At 48.1% G+C, this 22113-nt stretch overlaps 1 protein-coding gene across 11 annotated transcripts in view; it reads left to right on the top strand.

Annotated features, from left to right (window-relative positions):
• LOC147112361 (protein eyes shut homolog) overlaps positions 1–22113 on the top strand; it is a 2879641-nt gene that overhangs the window by 2181305 nt on the left and 676223 nt on the right. The gene's annotated exons all lie outside the window — the stretch shown is intronic.

Below are 22113 nucleotides of genomic sequence, written 5' to 3'. Positions count from 1 at the left end.
GTGCACAAGGACGCCCAGGTCTCGTTGCACTTACCCTTCTCCCAATCTACTGCCATTCAGATAATAATCTGCCTTCCTGTTTTTGCCACCAAAGTGGATAACCTCACATTTATCCACATTATATTGCATCTGCCATGCTTCTGCCCAATCACCCAACCTGTCCAAACCATCCTGGAGTTTCTCAGCATCCTGCTCACAGCACACACGCCCACCTAGCTTTGTGTCATCTGCAAATTTGGAGATATTACATCTAGTTCCCTTGTCTAGATCATTAATATATATCGTGAATAGCTGGGGTCCAAGGACTGATCCCTGCGGAACCCCACTAGTCACTGCCTGCCACTCGGAAAAAGACCCATTTATTCCAACTCTTTGCTTTCTGTCTGCCAACCAGTTCTCTATCCAAGTCAATACCTTGCCCCCAATCCCATGTGCCTTAACTTTACATGCTAATCTCTTATGCGGGACCTTATCGAAAGCCTTCTGAAAGTCCAAATACACCACATCCACTGGTTCTCCCTTATCTATTTTACCAGTGACATCCTCAAAAAATTCCAGTAGATTAGTCAAGCACGACTTACCTTTTGTAAATCCAAGTTGACTTTGTCCAATCCTGTCACTTTTTTCCAACTGCTCTGCTATTACATCTTTTATAATGGACTCTAGCATTTTCCCCACTACCGATGTCAGGCTTACTGGTCTATAACTCCCCGTTTTCTCTCAACCACCTTTTTTGAATAGTGGGGTAACATGAGCTACCCTCCAATCCATGGGTACTGTTCCAGATTCTGTTGAATGTTGGAAGATGATCAGATGAGCATCTACTATTTCTAGGGCAACTTCCTTAAGTACCCTAGGATGTAGATTATCAGACCCTGGGGATTTATCGGCCTTCAATCCCATCAATTTCCCTAACACCATTTCCCTACAAATACTGATTTCTTTCAGTTCCTCCCTTTCATCAGACCCTATGTTTCCTGACATCTCTGGGAGGTTATTTGTGTCCTCCTTTGTGAAGACAGAACCAAAATATGTATTTAATTGGTCTACCATTTCTTTGTTCCCCATTATAAATTCCCCTGATTCTGACTGCAAGGGACCTACGCTTGACTTCACCAATCTTTTTCTCTTGACATATCTATAAAAGCTTTTACGGTCAGTTTTTATGTTCCCTGCAAGCTTACTCTCATATTCTATTTTCCCCTTCTTAATTAATCCCTTTGTCCTCCTTTGTTGAATCCTAAACTGCTCCCAATCCTCAGGTTTACTGCTTTTTCTGGTCAATTTATATGTCCTCTCCTTGGATCTTATGCTATCCCTAATTTCCCTTGTTAGCCACGGTTGAGTCACCTTTCTTGTTTTATTTTTATGCCAAACTGGGATGAACAAATTCTGTAGTTCATCCATGCGGTCTTTGAATGTTTGCCATTGCCTATCCACCGTCAACCCTTTGAGTGACATTCCCCAATCAATCCTACCTAACTCGCTCCTCAGACCATCATAGTTTCCTTTATTTAAATTCAGGACCCTAGTCTCTGAGTCAACTACTTCATTCTCCATCTTAATGAAGAATTCTAACATATTATGATCGCTCCGACCCAAGGGGCCTCGTACAACAAGATTGCTAATTAATCCTTTCTCATTACATAATACCCAGTCTAAGATGGCCTGATCTCTGGTTGGTTCCTCAACATATTGGTCCAGGAAACCATCCCGTAAACACTCAAGGAATTCCTCCTCCACAGCATTGTTACTAATTTGGTTAGCCCAATCTATATGTAGATTAAAGTCACCCATGATGACTGCTGTGCCCTTATTGCACGCTTCTCTAATTTCCCTTTTAATGCCATCCCCAACCTCTGCATCACTGTTTGGAGGTCTATATACCACTCCCACTAACGTTTTCTGTTCCTTGGTATTTCTCAGTTCTACCCATACAGATTCCACATCATCAGAGCTAATATCCTTCCTTACAATTGTGTTAACCCCTTCTTTAACCAGCAATGCTATCCCACCTCCCTTTCTTTTTTGCCTATCTTTCCTGAATATTGAATACCCCTGGATGTTGAGTTCCTAGCCTTGGCCAACCTCGAGCCATATTCAAAATATTCAAAAATCTATTGATCTCTGCCTTGAATATACTCCAGAACTGAGCCTCCATAGCCCTCTGGGGTAGAGAATTCCAAAGGTTCACCACCCTCTGAGTGAAGAAATTTCTCCTCAGCTCAGCCCTAAATGGCCGACCTCTTATTCTGAGACTGTGACCCCTGGTTCTAGACTTCTCCAGCCAGGGGAAACATCCTCTCTGCATCTACCCTGTCTAGCCCTGTAAGAATTTTGTATGTTTCAATGAGCTCACCTCTCATTCTTCTAAACTCCAGAGAATATAGGGCTAGCCTACTCAATCTCTCCATATAGGATAATCCCCCCATCCCAGGAACCAGTCTGGTGAACCTTTATTGCACTCTCTCTATGGCAAGTATATCCTTCCTTAGGTAAGAAGACCAAAACTGTACACAATACTCCAGGTGTGGTCTCACCAGGGCCCTATATAATTGCAGGAAGACATCTTTACTCTTATACTCAAATCCTCTTGTAAGAAAGACCAACATACCATTTTCTTTCCTAATTGCTTGCTGTACCTGCATGTTGACTTTCAGTAATTCTTGTACAAGGACACCCAGGTCCCTCTGAACACCAACATTTCCCAAACTCTCACCATTTAAAAAAAAACTCTGCTTTTCTATTTTTCCTACCAAAGTGGATAACTTCACATTTCTCCACATTATATTCCATTTGCCATGTTCTTGCCCATTCACTTAGCCTGTCTATATCCCCTTGAAGCCTCCATGCATCCTCCTCACAACTTACATTCCTACCCAGCTTTGTATCATCCGCAAACTTGGAATATTACATTTGGTCCCCTCATCCAAATCATTGATGTAGATTGTAAATAGTTGAGGCCCAACCCAAAAATGACCAGTTTATTCCTACGTTCTGTTTTCGGTCCGTTAACCAATCCTCAATCCATGCTAGCATATTACCCCCAATCCCATGAAGCCATTGTCTTCGGTCCTTGCCACAAACTCCTCACCCTTGCCTCCAGTTTCATCTCCCTCCCCAGTCACCGTCTCAGACTGTTCACATCCTCAGCCTCCTATTCCATCTTGAGCTAAAATTTTGACTTGAGATCCTCTCTATCGCAAAAATACATACTTTCACCTCCATAACATCACACAGCTCCACCTCATCTGCCATTCAAACCCTCATCCATGCCTTTGCCATTTCCAGACTGGTCTATTCGATACTCTTATGGCCGCCCTCCCATCCTCCAATGCCCATATACCTCAGCTCATCAACAACTCTGCTGCTCAGCCATATCCTATCCTACCCTGCACCAAGTCCCACTCACCCATCATCCCTGAGCTCACTGACCTACATTGGCTCCTGGTCCATTAATTCCTCAAATTTAAAAGTAGAATCCTCATGCATAAATCTTTCCATGGCCTCACCCTTATATCTCCTATCTCCGTAACCTATTCCAACCCAACCCCCCTGCCCCCCACCCCCGCCACCCCCCCGTCCCCTGCCCCCCACCCCTGTCCACAGAACTCTGACTCTGGCCAGATTTGGTTACCCCAGCTAATAACCTCCGTTTTTGGAAGATACATTTATTTTAATTACTCCTTTGTGAAACACATTGGGACATCTTTCTACATTAAAGATACTTTAAAAATAGTTGCTCTTCTTTGCAAGTAGCTTTTCGTTTCCTTCTCTTTCTCCTTCTCCTCCTCCTGCTCCTCCTCGTCTCCTTCCCCACCACCTCCTTCTTCAAGCTGCAGATAATTATTCAATAATTTAACCTGAACTAACCCAAGCTCATTAAACATATTGGCCTAGACATTCGAGCGTGCTCATAAGTGGGCGTAGAGGGGCCACAGGGATCAATCCCCATGCCTGAATGGAGAGTCCCGAGCCTCACACGATATTGGGCCTTGGGTTCTCTTTATCTTCGAGGTACGGGCACCTAATAGGCGTCCCCAGAGAGATCGCCAGCGAAGAGGACTCGAAGATCGAGTGGCGGAGACACCAGCAGCAGCCCTCAGGTGAATCATTAAAAGGGACTGCGGGGGGAGCCTGCACTGGGCATTCAGCGGGTCGGGAGGGATGACGATCGGGTTGGGAGGGTAACAGTGTGGCATGGGGGGCTAGCAGTGATCGGGAAGAGTAGGTAGCGATCGTGGAGGGCGGTTGCCAGAATTGGGGGATGGGGGGAAGTCAACGTCACGATGGGGTGGGAGTGGGGGTGGGGCGGCAGCAGTGGCTGGCAGCAGCCCGCATTCTTTGACGATGGGGTCGGGAGGAGGACTCCTGCTGCTCTCAGCTCCACATTCAGGTAAGTATATTTTAAACACTTGTTGGTGGCGAACTGTAAGGCCACATGCGGACCTGGTTTTCCTGAACACAGCCGGCCCGGGATAGAAGAAAACAATTTCTAAAATGTTTTACCCTTTTTTTTTAGCTCATGCTTTTCGTATTTTGTTTCTATTTTTCAGTTAATATCTAGGGCTAAAAACTGAGTAGCGCCCCATTTGGAGCGCTAGCTTCGCCGGGATGGAAATTGAGTGGTAGCGCCTCAAGAAAATATTGCGGTGCTACGTGCAGCCACACGCTGTGGCACGTTGCACCGCAGTATTGCGGGCCTTCCTCCCCTTCTTAAAGGGGAGGGGCCTTGCTCAGCACGACCCGGGGCCCAGCTGGGTCCCCAGGGATCGGGAGTGCCGGCAAAAGAGCCCGGCACTCAAGAGAAGTGCCGGGCTCTTGAAGCACAGCCGGCACTCTGCAGGGTGGGGGGCGGTTCATGAGGCCGGGGACGGGAGCGCAGGCAGGTGCTGGCAGGTGGCCAGCAACAAAAATGGCCGCCCTGCTTCTCGCCTTTAAATAGCGCCTCCCCCCCCCGGCCGCAGGTAGGCCCCCCCACATCCGGCGGTAAGTCAGGGGGCGCTCCCGAAGATCACAGCCAGGATGTGAGCGCGGCACTGTGCACGGCGATGACGTCATCGCCGGTGGCGCAGCACCGCGAGGCGCTACAGGTTAGCGCCGCCGCTAACCTCCCGCTGAATTTCGCAGGAGGCGTGGGCGGCGCTGCATCTGGGCGCTAGTTGTTTTGCGTCCCATGGGCGCTAGTTGTTTTGCGTCCCGTAGGCGCAAAACAACTGAATTTTTACCCCCTAGTGTATAAATTTAATCATTATTTATTTGCCACTGGTAAGCATTTGAATTAAATTATTCATCCCACCTAATATTTCCTGCAACTTTCGGATTAGACCAGGTGGGAATGTTTTCATAACAGGAGAAGGAGCAGAATTATTGTTCCCAATATCACAGAGAAACTGGCTGTACCGAAACTCCTTCCAGAACAAGGAAACCTTGAAAGAAGCTGCCATCTGTAATGTGTCTCCCAGTCCCACTGTTTAACTCTACCTCAGGGTGTGCTACAGCATATCATTGGAAGCTACATCAAGTGCAGTGCTCTTGAACAAGTCAATGTTATGTTTCCACCGGGGGATGCTATGACAGCATCCCAATCACAGTATTTCATACTTTAAGTGGCATAAGATAAAAAATGGAATGACAGGGTTATTAGACTATTCTTATCCTATTGATAACAGATTCCTGAATGCTAGAGACAGTAATGGCTCGGAATTTGCAGTGGGTAATGAGAGCGAACGAACAGCATTCGCTGTTATTGCCACTTTGAAACTGACCGCAACTTCAGGATGTAGCGCATGCGCAACTTAACGCGGAAATCCTGAAGTTGCGGTCAGTCATTCACTGCTCCGACACTGGCTGCGCTGTGGGCCCCCCATGGCACACCTCCCCCCGCCACAGCCACAATCAGTGTGATCTGTGAAATCAACAAAAACTTCGGCTGTTCCGTGGTAATCCTGCTGTTAAATGCCCCATTAAAAGTTAGACCCTTTTGGATTAGGTGTAACTGGGGTTTTAACAGTTCATCTTTTTAATTCAGGTTTGCCTTTTCCCCATGTGAGAGCCCCATTCTTTGTTTTGCTCTCTATAACATTTTTAAAAAGTTAGAATCAAAGGAGCTTATTCACTTCCTGTTTCTCAGTCTGTGAGAATTCTGCATTGTGATTGGCTGCTTAGACAGCTTGTTGACATCACAGCAACTGGCGCTGTGGGATTCCCACTAAACTACGCTGATTTCAAATGCATGTCAGAAAAGCCGAATTTCTCATCACAGAGATCGCGAGATTACTTCGGGACAAGCAGTGAACACCTTTCCTTCTCCGCTGACCGCAAATTATGGGCCAATATTTCTGGCAATTAACTGGTGTTAGCTGTGGTTCAGTTGGTAGCACTCTCTCCTTGGAGTCAGAAAGTCATGGGTTCAAGTCTCACTCCATGAGACTTGAGCACACAATCTAGGCTGATATTCCAGTGTATTACTGAGGGAGTGCTGCACTGTCTGAGGTGCCGTCTTTAATATATGTGGGTAGAACAAATGAAGGACAGAGGTACGATGAGTTGCGAGTTCATGTGCTTGCTTTACTAGGCCAGAGTGAACTGAGCATGCTCATACTAAACCATGTGACAACCATGTGATAATACATTACATTGCTTTCCCCTTAATAAAAACATATGTATTCCCCTCTCAAATACAACAAAACTATGGTCCCAGCATTACATGTACCACATAACAAAAACTACTGGCTTTTAAAAAAAAATGAACTACAAATCCCACAAATGAACTACAAATCCAGTTTAATTACAGGTTTGCAGAGACTTCCTGGTCTTAAAGAAGGTTTTGGTGTTGAACCAATTTTTGGGCTATTTTGTTTTGTTTCCGACTCAAAGATGATCCTGTTTCTATTTCTGACTTGTTTGAGCCTGGAACTTCAGTTTCTGAAGTCTGAATTGAGTTAAACTCATGTATGTGTTCATGATCAAGGGGTTCAAGATCACGTCTTGGTTCATCTCTTGCAGAGATCATTTGATCTACACCAACACTTTGGATATTGTCACCAATTTCAACCAAATATCTCTTGGCTCCACCAACCTCTACTATAGTTCCTATATCCCACTTGTGTGAACTCGACTTGCCAGGGGGACTGAGAGCACAAACACACTCATTTTGTTTGAAACTGTGTTCTTTCTGATTGCTGTCATAATAACGTTTCTGACTCAACTGTTTCTGATCAACTCTTGAGGCTAAATTTGGTTGAACAAGACTCAATCGTGTTCTCAAATCTCCTGTTCATCAAGAGTTTTGCTGGGGTATATCCAGTTGTAGTGTGTGGAGCAGTTCTGTACTTCAGCAAGAAATTTGCCAACTGTTGCTTCATGCTGAGTCCTGAACAACCCTGCAACACTTGCTTTTTGAGAGCTTCTTTTACTATTCTGACTGACGTTTCGGCTGCTCTGTTTGAAGCTGGATGATATGGTGGAACGAGAGTGTGTTTGATACTATTCCATTTCATGAACTCTTGGAATAGAGCAGAAAGGAACTGAGGGCCATTGTCAGAAACAAGCTCTTCAGGTAAGCCATGACGTGCAAAAATAGACCTCAACTCATTTATGGTATGTTCAGTTTTAGTTGTGCCCATGTGTTTCACTTCAATCCACTTTGAGTGACTATCTACAAGTACCAAGAAATAATCATTTGCTTTCTCACAGAAGTCGACATGTACTCTCTGAAAAGGTCTACTTGGCCATGATCAGGGTTGTAGCGGAGTTTTGAGTGGTTTGTTTCTGCAATTTTGGCAAACGCTGCATTTGGTGACAAGTGATTCAAGGTCACTGTCCAATTCAGGCCAGTAAACAAAGCTTCTTATGATTGATTTCATACTGACGATCCCTGGATCTGAAGCCTGCCACTGGTCGATACACATATCAATATATTGCTCATTGATCAAAAGTTTCTCATGAGTGCTAGCAATGCTGCTAGTGGCATAGATACTGTAGATGCCTAGTTCTTCAACATGAGGTGTGTTCACTTCAATATTGTGAATTCCTCTCTTTTGTTGTTGCTGCTTTGCATTGCCACTAGAATGGTTCTTACTTCCTGCTTTTGATCTAGCTCTGCAAGCTGTTGAAATATGGTCTTGCTTCTGGCAGTGAAAACACTTCGCATTTCTATACTGGCAGGACTGTGGTGAGTGATTTCCATTGCAGCGATAACAATTCACTGAACCGCTCTCACTGACATGCTTTTGACCCAGTCTCACCGCTTTTGGTTCGGCGGTGGTTTTGTGACTGTAGACCTCAGCTGCACCAGTCACTTGAGTTGGACGGAGCTCCCTAGCATTTTTAGATACCCTCTCCATAGATAGGGCAATTTTGCATGCTATGTCAAACGTGTTCAGCAACTGTAGGGGGGAATTTTTCAGGGGGTCAGCAGGCACGTTTGGCGGCAGGCTGAGTGGGAAAATTGTTTTTTTGACAGCAGGTTGGGACCCTGCAGTCAACCAGCCACCGCGCGCCTTTCCCAGATGTCAGGTCTGTCAGCGCTGAACAGACCTAACATGCAGTGGCGGGGGAGGCAGTTCAGGTCATTATGACCTTGTTAACAGCCCATTAAAAAGTATTTTGAGCTCACCTTTACATTTTATGAGGTTGCCCACGGGGTCTATGCTGCTCAGGGATCACGTCAGTTAATGAGGCCTGGACAGCTGCAAATGTGCTATAAAAGCTCCCATCTCACAGCTGTTCACTTTCCAAGCTCAGAAGCTCTTGCTTACTGCATTTGGAAGATAGGTTGAGCTTTATGCAGGTTGCAAGTGTTTAGCGTTGTAGGAATTAATGGGGGTATTGTAATGTATATACCTTTAAGGGGGGAACTAGTTTTTACAGCTCATGTATACTGTAGTACCGGCAGTGACCACACCTGTACATAGCACTGAGTAGTAATCTGTACAGGCAGTTCCACTGTGAGCCACGTTGAGTAAACACCTGTTGTACCGTTTCTCCTGCAGTCTGTGTCTTATTATACACAGACACAACATTGGCGAGAAGGCAAGTTCAAACCTACCTGCAACTCTGCATCACCTCCCGGGGATTCGTTCCTGGAGATCAGTGGATTGGAGGTCAAGGCCAGAGACTCGGGCATCGACCACGGGCAACCGCCCAGTCATCCAGCAGAGACTCGAGAATTGCGGGGGAGGCTGTCGAGAGCCAGGCTTGGCTTTCCAGTCGAGGTGGTCCAGCGAAACGGGCTGGCAACAGGTAGAGCGCAGACCCTTCCCGGACAGTGGTGGGCTAGAGCCCGACCGAGCGGCACAGCAAAGGGCCGAGCAGCGTCGATGGGGGAGAGAGAGAGAGGGATGAGCGCACAGGGCGCAGCCGGTGTTCAGGGGCCGAGCAGCGTCGGAGAGAGGGAGAGAGAGACGCGCAGAAACCCGCGAGGCGCCGCCATTGCCACGAGGACCGCCGAGAGCGGCGTTGGCAGCAGCACAGGAGAAGCGCGCAAAACCTACAGGGCACCGCCATTGCCACGAGAACCGCCGGGAGCGGCGTTGGCAGCAGCGGGGGAGGAAGGAAAGCGCGGGAGACGCCATTTTAAGCCATTGGGAGATGCCATTTTAAACCACACCCAAAATGCCGAAGAGTGGCAGTATCACCGCATTTGACAATGAAGCCGAAGATTGGACTACATATGTCGAACGAATAGAGGTGTACTGCATGGCAAATGAGGTGTCAGATGACAAGAAAGCATCGGTATTGTTAAATTTAATGGGTGCAAAGACGTATGGTTTATTACGAAATCTAGTAACCCCAACAAAGCCAATGGAAAAGAGTTTTGAAGACATAGTAACGATACTACAGGGACATTTAAACCCCACACCGCTGCTGATAGCAGAAAGATTCCAGTTTCACAAACGGAACCAGCACAAGGATGAAAACAATGCTGATTATTTAACAGAACTGCGCAAACTATCGAAACACTGCTAGTTTGGAGCGGGACTGGCAGATACCTTAAGGGACAAGTTTGTGTGTGGGCTTCAAAGTGAAGTAACCCAGAAACGGCTTTTATCTGAAAAGGACCTTACGCTGAAAAAGGCTTTCAGCATTGCGGTATCATATGAAGCAGCAGCACGGGGCGCTGCAGAAATACAACAGAGACGCAAGAATATGGCACAAACGAAATGTCATATGGAACAGAGAAGTGCTATTGCTGCGGCAGAACAACACATGACCAGAATGATTACTGGTTCAAAGACAAAGTGTGCAGGCAGTGTGGAAAAGTAGGACACATAGCACGAGTCTGCAGGTCGGGAAAGAAAACCAGCAATAAGAAACCTACCAAAGGAAAGTACAAGAAGGTACATAAGATGACGGAGAATAGTTCAGACAAACAAAAGAGTGATAACGACTCCGAAAGCAGGGAACTGAGTTGTCTGAAACTACATAATGTGATCACAATGGAGGCTCACCGAACCATTTGGGTCACTCTCAAGATAGCAGGAGTCCAGGTAAAGATGGAATTGGACACAGGATCAGCCCTAACAGTCATAAACCGACGGGACTATGAGCGGCTATTCTCACACATACCCTTGAGAGACACAAACATTATTTTGAAGACGTACACGGGGCAAAAAGTCTACCCCAAAGGAAAAATAAGGTTGACCGTTATATATAACGGTAAGGAAACACCAAAACTAGACCTGTATGTATTGCAAGATGGAGGACCACCATTACTGGGACGTGAATGGATCCGGAAAATACAACTGGATTGGCATTCCATACAGGCACTGACTGTGGCTGACAAAAAGGATGACGACGTCACACCTGGGCAACTGTCAAAGATCCTAACTGATGCGAAAGAAGTGTTCCAGCAAGGACTCGGAACACTAAAAGGCATGACAGCGACGATTAAAATTGAAGAAAACACAAGTCCAAAATTTTTTAAGGCCAGACCGGTACGTTATACGATCCGCCCAGCCATCGAAGCAGAGCTGGAGAGTCTGGAACATTCAGGTATACTGTCCAAGGTAGACTGGAGCGAGTGGGCTATACCCATCGTCCCTGTGATGAAAAAGTCGTTGAGCAGCACGCCTGGGGAACCAAGGTAGGTTCGCATCCGTGGGGACTTTAAGGTAACAGTGAACCCGGTCCTTCACACCGTACAATATCCACTTCCGCGGATTGAAGATATTTTCACCTCGCTATCTGGAGGGAAACGCTTCACTAAAATTGATCTGGCCCAGGCGTATCTGCAAATGGAGGTAGAAGAAGCATCAAAAAAATACCTCACAATCAACACCCATAAAGGTCTCTACCAATACAACCGGCTGGTATTCGGGGTAGCATCAGCTCCGGCTATTTGGCAGAGGGCAATGGAACAAGTCCTGCAAGGGATACCAGGGACCCAGTGTTATTTGGACGACATTCCTGGTCACGGGCGAAAATGAGAGTGATCACCTTGCCAACCTGGAGCAGGTGCTCACTAGATTGCAGGAATATGGGCTCCGAGCTAACCGCCCCAAATGCGAGTTTTTTAGAAACCAGATCTCGTATTGTGGCCACGTTATCGATAATGAGGGGTTACATAAGTCCCCAGAGAAGATTGAGGCAGTAGTCAAGGCTCCAGCACCGGAAAATGTGTCACAACTGAGGTCGTTCCTCGGGCTGGTAAACTACAGGTAGACTACCTTTTATCTGAACTTCCGAAAACCGAAACCCTCTAAAAACCGAAGTTCGTTCAGCGTAAGTCGTGCGCACGACATGACCAGAGTGGCGCACGACCCCGACCCCCACCGACGACCCCCCGCCGACCCCCCCGCGGACCCCCCCGTCGACCCCGACTCCTGCCGAACCCCCGCGGACCCCCGCCGACCCCAACTCCCGCTGACCCCCCCGCGGACCCCGACCCCCCGCCGACAAATTTCCGTCTTATAAAATACCTTCCGAAATCCGAAATTTTCCGAAAACCGAAACACGGCTGGTCCCGAGGTTTTCGGATAAAGGATAGTCTACCTGTACTACCATAAGTTCTTGCCAAATTTGTCTACAGTACTACACCCACTGAACACCTTACTGCAAACTGGGGTGCCATGGAAGTGGAGTGACGAATGTAGACGAGCTTTCCAGAAGAGCAAAACACTAATCACATCGAAAGAGGTATTGGCCCATTGCAACCCAGCATTACCAATTCGGTTGGCATGTGATGCGTCACCCTACGGCATTGGAGCGGTGCTGTCGCACAAATTCTCGGACGGCTCAGAGAGGCCAATAGCCTTTGCGTCACGATCACTAACCTCAGCTGAGCGTAACTATGCCCAGATTGACAGGGAGGCCCTCAGCCTAGTGTGGGGAGTGAAAAAGTTCAATCACTATCTGCACGGGCAGAAATTCACCTTGCTGACTGATCACCAGCCTCTTGTCTCCATTTTTAATCCAAAGAAGGGCGTTCCGGTGATGACTGCGCAACGACTACAAAGATGGTCACTTTTTCTAGGGGCGCACCACTATGAGGTTGAATATAAGGGCACGAAACAGCATGGAAATGCTGATGGGCTATCACGCCTGCCACTGCCTACTGCGGAGGAAGCACCAGCAGTGGATCCTGTCGAAATATTCCATTCGACTATAGTTGAATACCTACCGGTAACTAACGCTTGTATCGAAAAGGAAACCCGAAATGACCTGACACTGTCTTGGATATTTGATTTGACGGTGAAGGGATGGCCAGCACATGGCGACTCACTGTTGCCAGCATTCTCGACAAGGAGAGAACAGCTGTCAGTGTGCCGGGGGACCTTGATGTGTGGATCCCGAGTGGTAATTCCACCCAAGTTAAGGGATAGAGTGCTCAATGAGCTTCATGAAGGTCATCTGGGAGGGGTAAAAATGAAAAGCCTAGCCAGGGCTTATGTGTGGTGGTCGGGAATCGATAAACAAATCGAGGACGTGACCAAGAGCTAGTCAGGATGCCAGAAAGTCCAAAATGCACCACCACAGGCCCCTCTACACCCATGGGAGTGGCCCTCATCTCCATGGCAACCGGTGCATATTGATTTTGCTGGTCCATTCATGGACTCAATGTTTTTAATAGCCGTGGATGCGCACTCGAAATGGCCTGATGGCATCAAAATGTCCTCCACCACCACGGAAAAAACTATTGCAGTCCTGCGGACCATTTTTGCCAGGAATGGCTTGCCAGAACAGATTTGCTCCGACAACGGACAACAGTTTGTGTCCGAAGAGTTCCGGAGGTTATTGAAAAAGAATGGGGTAAGGCATTACACATCCACCCCGTATCATCCAGCCACAAATGGATTGGCTGAGAGGTTCGTACAAACCTTTAAGAAGGCAATAAAGGCTATGTACAATGACAACATTCCGCTGCAGCACAAGGTGGACAATTTCCTGTTCGCCTACCAGAATGCGACACATGCAGTCATCAACCAGGCCCCAGCCATGATGTTCTTTAACCGAAGGTTAAGATCTCGCTTGGATTTTCTCAGGCCAAACGTATGAAGAGATGTTGAGAGTAAGCAATTCCAGCACATCCATGAGAAGCCAAGAAGGAGCTTCAATGTAGGGCAACCAGTCTTGGCCCGCAACTACCGAACAGAAAAATGGCAGCCAGGAACGATATGCACACGGCAGGGCCCACTAATGTACAAAGTGGACGTTGGGGAGAGCATCGTGAGACGCCATGCTGACCAGATCCTAGAGTCACAGGAACAAGTCAACCCCATGCCTTGCCCATACGTACCTGGTGATGAACCTGATGTACAGGTCGCATCTACCCCAGAAACAGTAGCATCGGAAGCTGATGAACTAACCAACGACAGGGGGCCAGAATCGCCTCCGCACCAAGAGCAAGACACTCGGGAAAGGCGCTATCCAGAAAGGATCAGGAAGCCTCCCCAAAGACTGAATATATAAATAGACTATTTTCAGCTAATGTTGCATGTTAAAAGTGTTAATTGTAATTAGTTTGATATTTAATTGTTAAATGAGTGTTATGGTACTGTTAATCTAAAAGGGGAGGAATTGTAATGTATATACCTTTAAGGGAGGTGTAGTGTATGTACCTTTAAGAGGAACTATGTTTTTGAAGCCCCTGTATACTGTAGTACCAGTAGTGACCACTCGGGTATATAAGCCTGTGTAGCGTCTTGTGTTGTTAGTTCACCTCCAGACTTTGTTCAGTAAACACTTGTTAAATCAACTCCTGCATTCCGTGTCTCCATTAACACACGGATCTAACAGGGGAAACTACTTTTTACAGCTGATGTATACTGTAGTACCAGCAGTGACCACACCTGTATATCGCACTGAGTAGTAATCTGTACAGGCAGTTCCACTGTGAGCCACGTTGAGTAAACACCTGTTGTACCATTTCTCCTGCAGTCTGTGTCTTATTATACCCAGACACAACAGGTATATTATATATACTGGGGTTATTGTCTCTGGCCAGTCAGAAGTCTCTGAGCTGCTCCAGAGCCCCGTGCAGTTTTGAATCGCTCCCCTTTCCTGGTTCTGACCGCTGGACTTAATCAGCAGCATTGTAGACAAAACGAGACTCATGGTTGGGTGCAAAACAGACCAGTATTTATTGAAATAAAAAGAAATAAATTGAAAATAATCAATACAGCACTCCTATGCTCAATACAGCACTTTTATTTAACACAGTACACTTATTGTCTACTACAGCACTTTGCTTAGTACAACACTCTTTTACTTAAATACAGCACTTTTAGTCTACTGCAGCACTCTTTTGCTTAGTACAACACTCTTTTACTTAAATACAGCACTTTAGTCTATGACAGTACTCTTTGCCTAGTGCAACACTCCTTTACTTAAATACAGCACTTTTAACTAGTGCAGCACACTTTTAATACAGTACACTTTGCTTACTACAGCACCTTTGCTTAGTACAACACTCTTACTTAATAGGGGAGGAGAAAACAGACACAACAAGGGAAAATTGACTAAAATTACAATGTAACAAATTCCCCTTAACTCCCACCCCTAATACCTATCTAGGTTGCCTTGTGATGGGCCAGAAAATCTATGCTCACCAGAGAAACGCCTGCTCCATGCCCCTGCAGTCTGAGATTCTTCACCACCCTGAAAGTGGAGATACCCCAGTGTTTAAAAGTAACTGCTGGTATTCCACTCCTTTAGGTGGGTTGCCGAGTTGTTCTTCTATAGGCAGAGCTTGGAGGCGAGGTGGCAGAGAGAGAGAGAGATGGCTTCCTGAGAAGCTATCTTTATACTCCATTTGGAGCCGAAATCTTCGCGGCCAAATCCGGATGTATCTGGGCTAAACAAAAGGGATCCAAACTGTCCCCATTGACTGTGACGGGGTTTGGATGAATTACCCATTTGTTTAAACTGGGTTGAATAAAGCTGTCTCAGTTTGAAAAAAACATGTCTGTTTCCTTAATTGCTGGGCAAACAGCCCTTGGATGTTAGTGTAAACAAAGCCATTGTCCTGTGGTCAGTGCAACCGTAATTGATTGACAGCTTTAAGTGGTTAAGCCTTTGTGTCAACATTGTAGACTTCCTGTAAACAAACATCGATTGTCCTGCGGTGAAACTCCCTAAACTGCCTTTGATTGACAGTTTAAATACCTCATTGCTTCAGAGGCTGGGGGTTTCTCTAAATCCTTTGTCAGCCATCTTTGATTTTCCTTTCCATATGCACACAGGCTGTGTTGTGTCTTTTGCCACGAGGCCGGACAGCCATCTTTGATTTTCCTTTTTCACAGACATACAGGTTGCCTTTCAAGTCCTTTTTGTCAGCCCGTGCTTTGAAGAGAGACTGTCTTTTGTCTTCTGCCACGAGGTCTGATGGCCATTTTGATGCCCTGGATTTTTAAAGGTATATTCTACCCAGGTTATCTTTAATGAAAAATATAATCTTTGGGGCTGTAGAGATTTTTGAAATTCTTGCAAAATCCTGCAGCGTAAACTCTCTATCCAGTGTCACCTCATTGGAACAATCTCTGTCACCATTGACAGATCGCTTTTGTCATCTCAAATTCACCTGCCATCTATTCCATCAGCATCGGTGCCCTTGAAACTATCTCACCTTGGTCCTCAGAATCTCACCATGATCAGCCCCAACACCAGCAGCACCAGGCACACCAGCAGCACCAACATCACCAAACTTCTCTGCATTCACCTGATGCTGCACAGAACACAGGGCATCAGCACCCAAGCTCATTGCTACCCAGGAGGACAGGGATGGCCTCACCACAGCCAGATTTACTTCACTTGACACTGTACACCCTGGCTGCCACATGATGCACCAGGTTGACACCACCCCACCCCAACACCATAAAGCATCCCTACAATGCCCAAGCCAGTCCTTTCACACTCATGACCATTGCGGGGGGTACGATTATGTCTCACCATTCACTGCAACTCAGTAAGCCACTTCCAAATGTGTACACTGATCTGTCCAAGAACGCAAAGTGTTGAAAATAATGGTTTCAATGTTTGACACCACATTAACAGAAACTTTACATGAACATTAGCTAAAACAATCAAGTGCCTACACTTGTGTGTTGTTAGTTGGTATGATTTGACTAGGATCAGGGTGAGTGTGAGGGGTGGCTAGTGAGATGAGGAATTGATGAAGTAGGTAAAGAGGGATGGGTGGAGGTGCAAGGTAAGCTGGTGTGAGTAAGGATGTGCAGGAGTAGGGTAGGGAAGGCTGAGTGACGTGGATGTGATGAGTGGCAAATCAGGATGAGGTTGAGTGTGGCTTTATAGTAACGTTTTGTGATCTACTGTGACCATTGAAAGGTTTGCACCACTGCAGCCAGGTCCTCCTGACGACATCCCTGCTTGTGTCCTCCTGTGCAATGTGCAACCAGGCTGCATTGGTCTCCTGGGGAGGTGTCTTCCACTCATTCGAAGGGAAGAGAACCTCCCTGCGTGCTGTGACTCCCTCCATAAGCATAAGGAGGGAATCATGGGAGAGGCTGGGTGCAGCTTTGCACCTCTGTGTAGTGCTTGTCAGTGTTTGTAGCACCTCAATGCTGTAGAACACGGACAGCACAAATGTCAAAATAAATTTGTGCATGGTCCGTTTAAGGAAACCGGCTGATGACGTGTCATCAAATGACGTCACCAGACCCGCTTCCTCTAATTGACTGGGAAACGCGCTGGGCGGGCTTAACAAGCCCAAGCAATGTAAAATCATTCTACACATTTCAACCGATGTCCCAAACACTTCCATCACCATCCCTGGGTATGTCCTGTCCCAGCGGCATGACAGGCTTACCAGGGATGGTGGCACAGTGGTATATATTCGGGAAGGAGTGGCCCTCGGAGTCCTCAACATTGACTCCGGATTCCATGAAGTCTCATGGCTTCAGACCAGCATGGGCAAGGAAACATCCTGCTGATTACCACCTAGCACCCTCCTTCAGCTGATGAATCAGTACTCCTCCATGTTGAACATCACTTGGAAGAAGCACTGAGAGTAGCAAGAGCACAGAATGTACTCTGGGTGGGGGACCTCAATGTTCATCACCAAGAGTGGCTCGGTAGCACCACTACTGACCGAGCTAGGCGAGTCTTGAAGGGCATAGCTGCCAGTCTGGGCCTGCAACAGGTGGTGAGAGAACCAACATGAGGGAAAAAACTAATTGACATGGAAAAAGGAGCTGAATTCCAGAGGTGAGGTGAGAGTGACTGCCCTTGACATCAAGTCAGCATTTGACCGAGTGTGGCATCAAGGAGCCCTAGTAAAACTGAAGTCAATGGGAATCAGGAGGAAAACTCTGCACTGGCTGGAGTCATACCTAACACTAAGGAAGATGGTTATGGTGGTTGGAGGTCAATCATCTCAGCCCCAGGACATCGCTGCAGGAGTTCCTCAGGGCAGTGTCCTAGGCCCAACCATCTTCAGCTGCTTCATCAATGACCTTCCCTCCAACACAAGGTCAGAAATGGGGATGTTCGCTGCTGACTGCACAGTGTTCAGTGCCATTCGCAACTCTTCAGATAATGAAGCAGTCTATGCCCGCATGCAACAAGACCTGGACAACATTCAGGCTTGGGCTGATAAGTGGCAAGTAACATTCACGCCACACAAGTGCAAAGCAATGACTATCTCCAACAAGCAAGAGTCTTACCACCGCCCCTTGACATTCAACGGCATTAGCATCGCAGAATCTCCCACCATCAACATCCTGGGGGTCACCATTAACCAGAAACTTAACTGGACCAGCCAGATAAATACTGTGGCAACAAAGGCAGGTCAGAGGCTAGGTATTCAGCAGCGAGTGTCTCACCTCCTGACTCCCCAAAGCCTTTCCACCATCTATAAGGCATAATTAAGGAGTGTGATGGAATACTCTCCGCTTGCCTGGATGAGTGCAGCTCCAACAACATTCAAGAAGCTCGACACCATCCAGGACAAAGCAGCCCGCTTGCTTGACACCCCATCGACCAACTTAAAGATTCACTCGCTCCACCATCGGTGTACCGTGGCTGCAGTGTGTACCATCTACAAGATGCACTGCAACAACTCACCAAGGTTTCTTTGGCAGCACCTCTCAAACCCGCGACCTCTACCACCTCTCTTAGGCAGTCCCTCGGAACCGAGGATGACTTGCTTCCACGCTAAAAATTAGTTCTCAGGTGTCTGATGAGTCCAATGCGGGACCTGCAGTCTCTGTTACAGGTGGGGCAGATGGTGGTTGAAGGGGCAGGTGGGTGGGGTGCTTGGGTTAATGTGCGCTCCTTCCGCTGTTTGCACTTGGCTTCTGCTTGCTCCCGGCGAAGAGACTCGAGGTGTTCGGTGCCTTCCCGGATGCTTCTCCTCCACTTTGTGCAGTCTTGGGCCAGGGATTCCCAGGTGTCGATGGGGATGTTGCATTTTTCAAGGAGGTTTTGAGGGTGTCCTTGAAGCATTTCTTCTGCCCACCTGGTGCCCTCTTGCCATGTCGGAGCTCCGAGTAGATCACTTGTTTTGGGATTCTCGTATCGGACATGCGGACGATGTGGCCCGTACATTGGAGCTGATCAAGCGAAGTCAAAGCTTCGATCCTGGAGATGTTGGCCTGAGCGAGAACACTGATGTTGGTGCACCTATCCTGCCAATGGATTTGCAGGATCTTGCGGAGGCAGCATTGCTGGTACCTCTCCAGTGCTTTCAGGTGCCTGCTGTACATGGTCCATGTCTCTGAGGCATACAGGAGGGCGGGTATCACTACTGCTCTGTAGACCATGAGCTTGGTGCTGGGTTTGAGGTCCTGGTTTTCAATCACTCTCTTCCTCAGGCGACCGAAGGCTGCACTGGCACACTGAAGGCGGTGTTGGACTTCGTCATCGATGTTTGCCCTTGTTGACAGTAGGCTCCCGAGTTATGGAAAGTGGTCCACGTTGTCCAAAGCCTCGTCATGGATTTTGATAATCGGGGAGCAGTACTGTGTGGTGGGAGCAGGTTGGTAGAGGACCTTTGTCTTACGGATGTTTAGTGTAAGGCCCGTGCTCTCGTACGCTTTGGTGAAGGCGTTGATGATGGTTTGGAGTTCGACCTCAGAGTGTGCGCAGACGCAAGCGTCGTCTGCATACTGTAATTCGATGACAGAGGATGGGACGACCTTGGATCGGGACTGGAAGCGATGGCAGTTGAACAGTTTTCCATTTGTTCTATAGACTAGCTCCACTCCAGCGGGGAGCTTACTGAGGGTGAGATGAAGCATTGCAGCCAGGATGATCGAGAAGAGTGTTGGTGCGATGACACAGCCTTGCTTGACCCCGGTCCGTACGTGAATTGGGTCTGTGGTGGATCCGTTGGTCAGGATCACAGCTTGCAAGTCGTTGTGAAGCAGGCGGAGGATGGTGACAAATTTTTGTGAGCAGCCGAATTTGAGGAGGACACTCCATAATCCCTCATGGTTGACGGTGTCGAAGGCCTTTGTGAGGTCAAAGAAGGCTATGTACTGTGGTTGGTGCTCTTCCCTGCATTTCTCTTGTAGTTGACGCATGGTGAAGATCATGTCCATTGTGCCTCTTAGTGGGCGGAATCCACATTGTGACTCTGGGAGGAGCTCTTCAGCCACTGGGAGAAGGCAATTGAGGAGGATTCTTTCAATTACTTTCCCTGTGGCAGACAGCAGGGAGACTCCTCTGTAATTATCGTAATCGGACTTGTCACCTTTCTTGAAGATGGTCATAATTATGGCGTCTCTGAGATCCCCTGGCATGCTCTCCTCCTTCAAAATAAGAGAAATTAGTTAATGTATTCGCGCCAATAGTGCTTCTCCGCCTTGGCAGGGATTCCATCTGCTCCTGAGGCCTTGTTGTTCTTCAGTTGTTGGGTGGCCTTTTCAACCTCATGCCGGGCTGGGGTTGTGCTGAGGTGGTGGCGGGTAGCGTGTTGCGGGATGGAGTTGAGGGCACTCGCGTCGAAGACAGAGTCTCGGTTAAGGAGATCTTCGAAGTGTTCCTTCCAGCGGGCACTGATTGCCTCTCTGTCCTTGATGAGTACCTCTCAGTTCTTGGCCCGCAGTGGGGTAGGACCTTGGGTGCTTGGGCCATAGATGGTTTTGACTGCGCTAAAGTATCCACACACGTCATGGTTGTCAGCTAGCTGCTCCCACCGCCTGTTCTTTAGGTCGCGAGTTTTTTGTTGGACCTCAACCTTCAGGCGTTTGTAGAGCTGCTTTCTTGCTCTCGAATTGTGTTGCTGTTTCCAGATCAGGAATGCCTTGTGCTTGCGGCTTATTAGCTCCTGGATCTCCTGGTTGTTCTCGTCGAACCTGTCTTGGTGTTTCCTGGTCGAGTGACCGAGCGTCTCTTCACAGGTGCTGATTATGGAGGCCTTGAGTGCAGACCAGGCGCTGTGGACACTCTGGCCTAGAAATTCAGTTGGTTGCGCCAGCCGTTAGCGCTTTAAGAGAAGTGAATTTCGGGCGCTATGCGTGTAGTGTCCGGGCGCAGCGCGATCTGCGCCTCGCCCCAAATTAAGTAGACATTTAGCGCCGGCGCAAAGTCTTAGCGCGCGCTCACCTGTGCGCGCAGAAAATGATGTCATATCCTCGTGCAACGCCCTTTGCGCGCCCCGATCCAGAACTTCAGTGGGACCGCCCCATTGTGCGGCCGGCAGCCCGAACGCTTGTTTAGTGGAACGCAACAGAGCCGACGTGGGCCCCGGGGAGCGTAAATTAAAGGGCACTTACCCTGCACTATAAAGGGCAGCCATTTTGCAGCAAACACTCTTGTGCAACGGATTTCTGGAGAGAGACCAAGGAAGACAGCTTTCTGGTTTGGGCCAACACTAGCTCAGGTATTTTTGGCTTCAGGCCAAAGCGTTGCAAGTGGCCTCTTGGATATTTGACTGTTTGGCAGCATATTATGGGGGCTGCATGGGGTGCCAACGCTGAGTTTCAGCGTCATGTCCGTAGGGCTCGCAGACGCGGTGTGAGAGGGGCAGCCCTGGCTAGACGCAGAGGGGGCAACAGGCGTCGGCAACATAGGCCTTACCCAGTCAGGGCATACCGCCAGCAGCGCTCCTACCTCAACATGAGTGGCGCGCGATGTGTAAAAAGGCTGAGATTCCGAAAGGAGGTGGTTGGAGAGATTTGCCATCTGCTTCGCAGAGATCTGCGTCCAAAGCTCAGGAGCAGGACGTCTCTGTCGGTGGAGGCGAAGGTGACGGTGGCCTTGAACTTCTATGCCACCGGCTCCTTCCAATCCGCTGCTGGGTACATTGCTAACATATCCCAGTTCGCCGTGCATTGCTGCATCCGCCAGGTGACCGATGCCCTTTTCAGAAGGAGACGCCAATTCATCTCCTTCCCCATGGCCCTGGAGAGGCAGCATCAGCGTGCATTGGGATTTGCAAGATTCGCGGCCTTCCCCTTGGTGCAGGGCGCCATTGACTGTACGCATGTGGCTTTGCGGGCACCTCTGGAGCATGCCGAGGATTACCGCAACCGGAAGGGCTACCATTCCCTCAATGTGCAGCTGGTGTGTGACCACAAGCAGTGCATCCTAGCTGTCAATGCCCGCTTTCCAGGCAGCAGCCACGATGTCTTTATCCTGCGGCAGACAACTGTGCGTGACATGTTCGAGGCACAGCCTCCCCCAAGAGGATGGCTTCTCGGGGACAAA

The sequence above is a fragment of the Somniosus microcephalus genome, chromosome 9 (genome assembly GCF_052327205.1).
Source record: "Somniosus microcephalus isolate GS21.2 chromosome 9, FLI_Smic_1.0, whole genome shotgun sequence".
Classification (NCBI taxonomy): domain Eukaryota; kingdom Metazoa; phylum Chordata; class Chondrichthyes; order Squaliformes; family Somniosidae; genus Somniosus; species Somniosus microcephalus.
The sequence above is the reverse complement of the archived record's forward strand: the minus strand, read 5'-3'. Positions and strand labels throughout refer to the sequence as shown.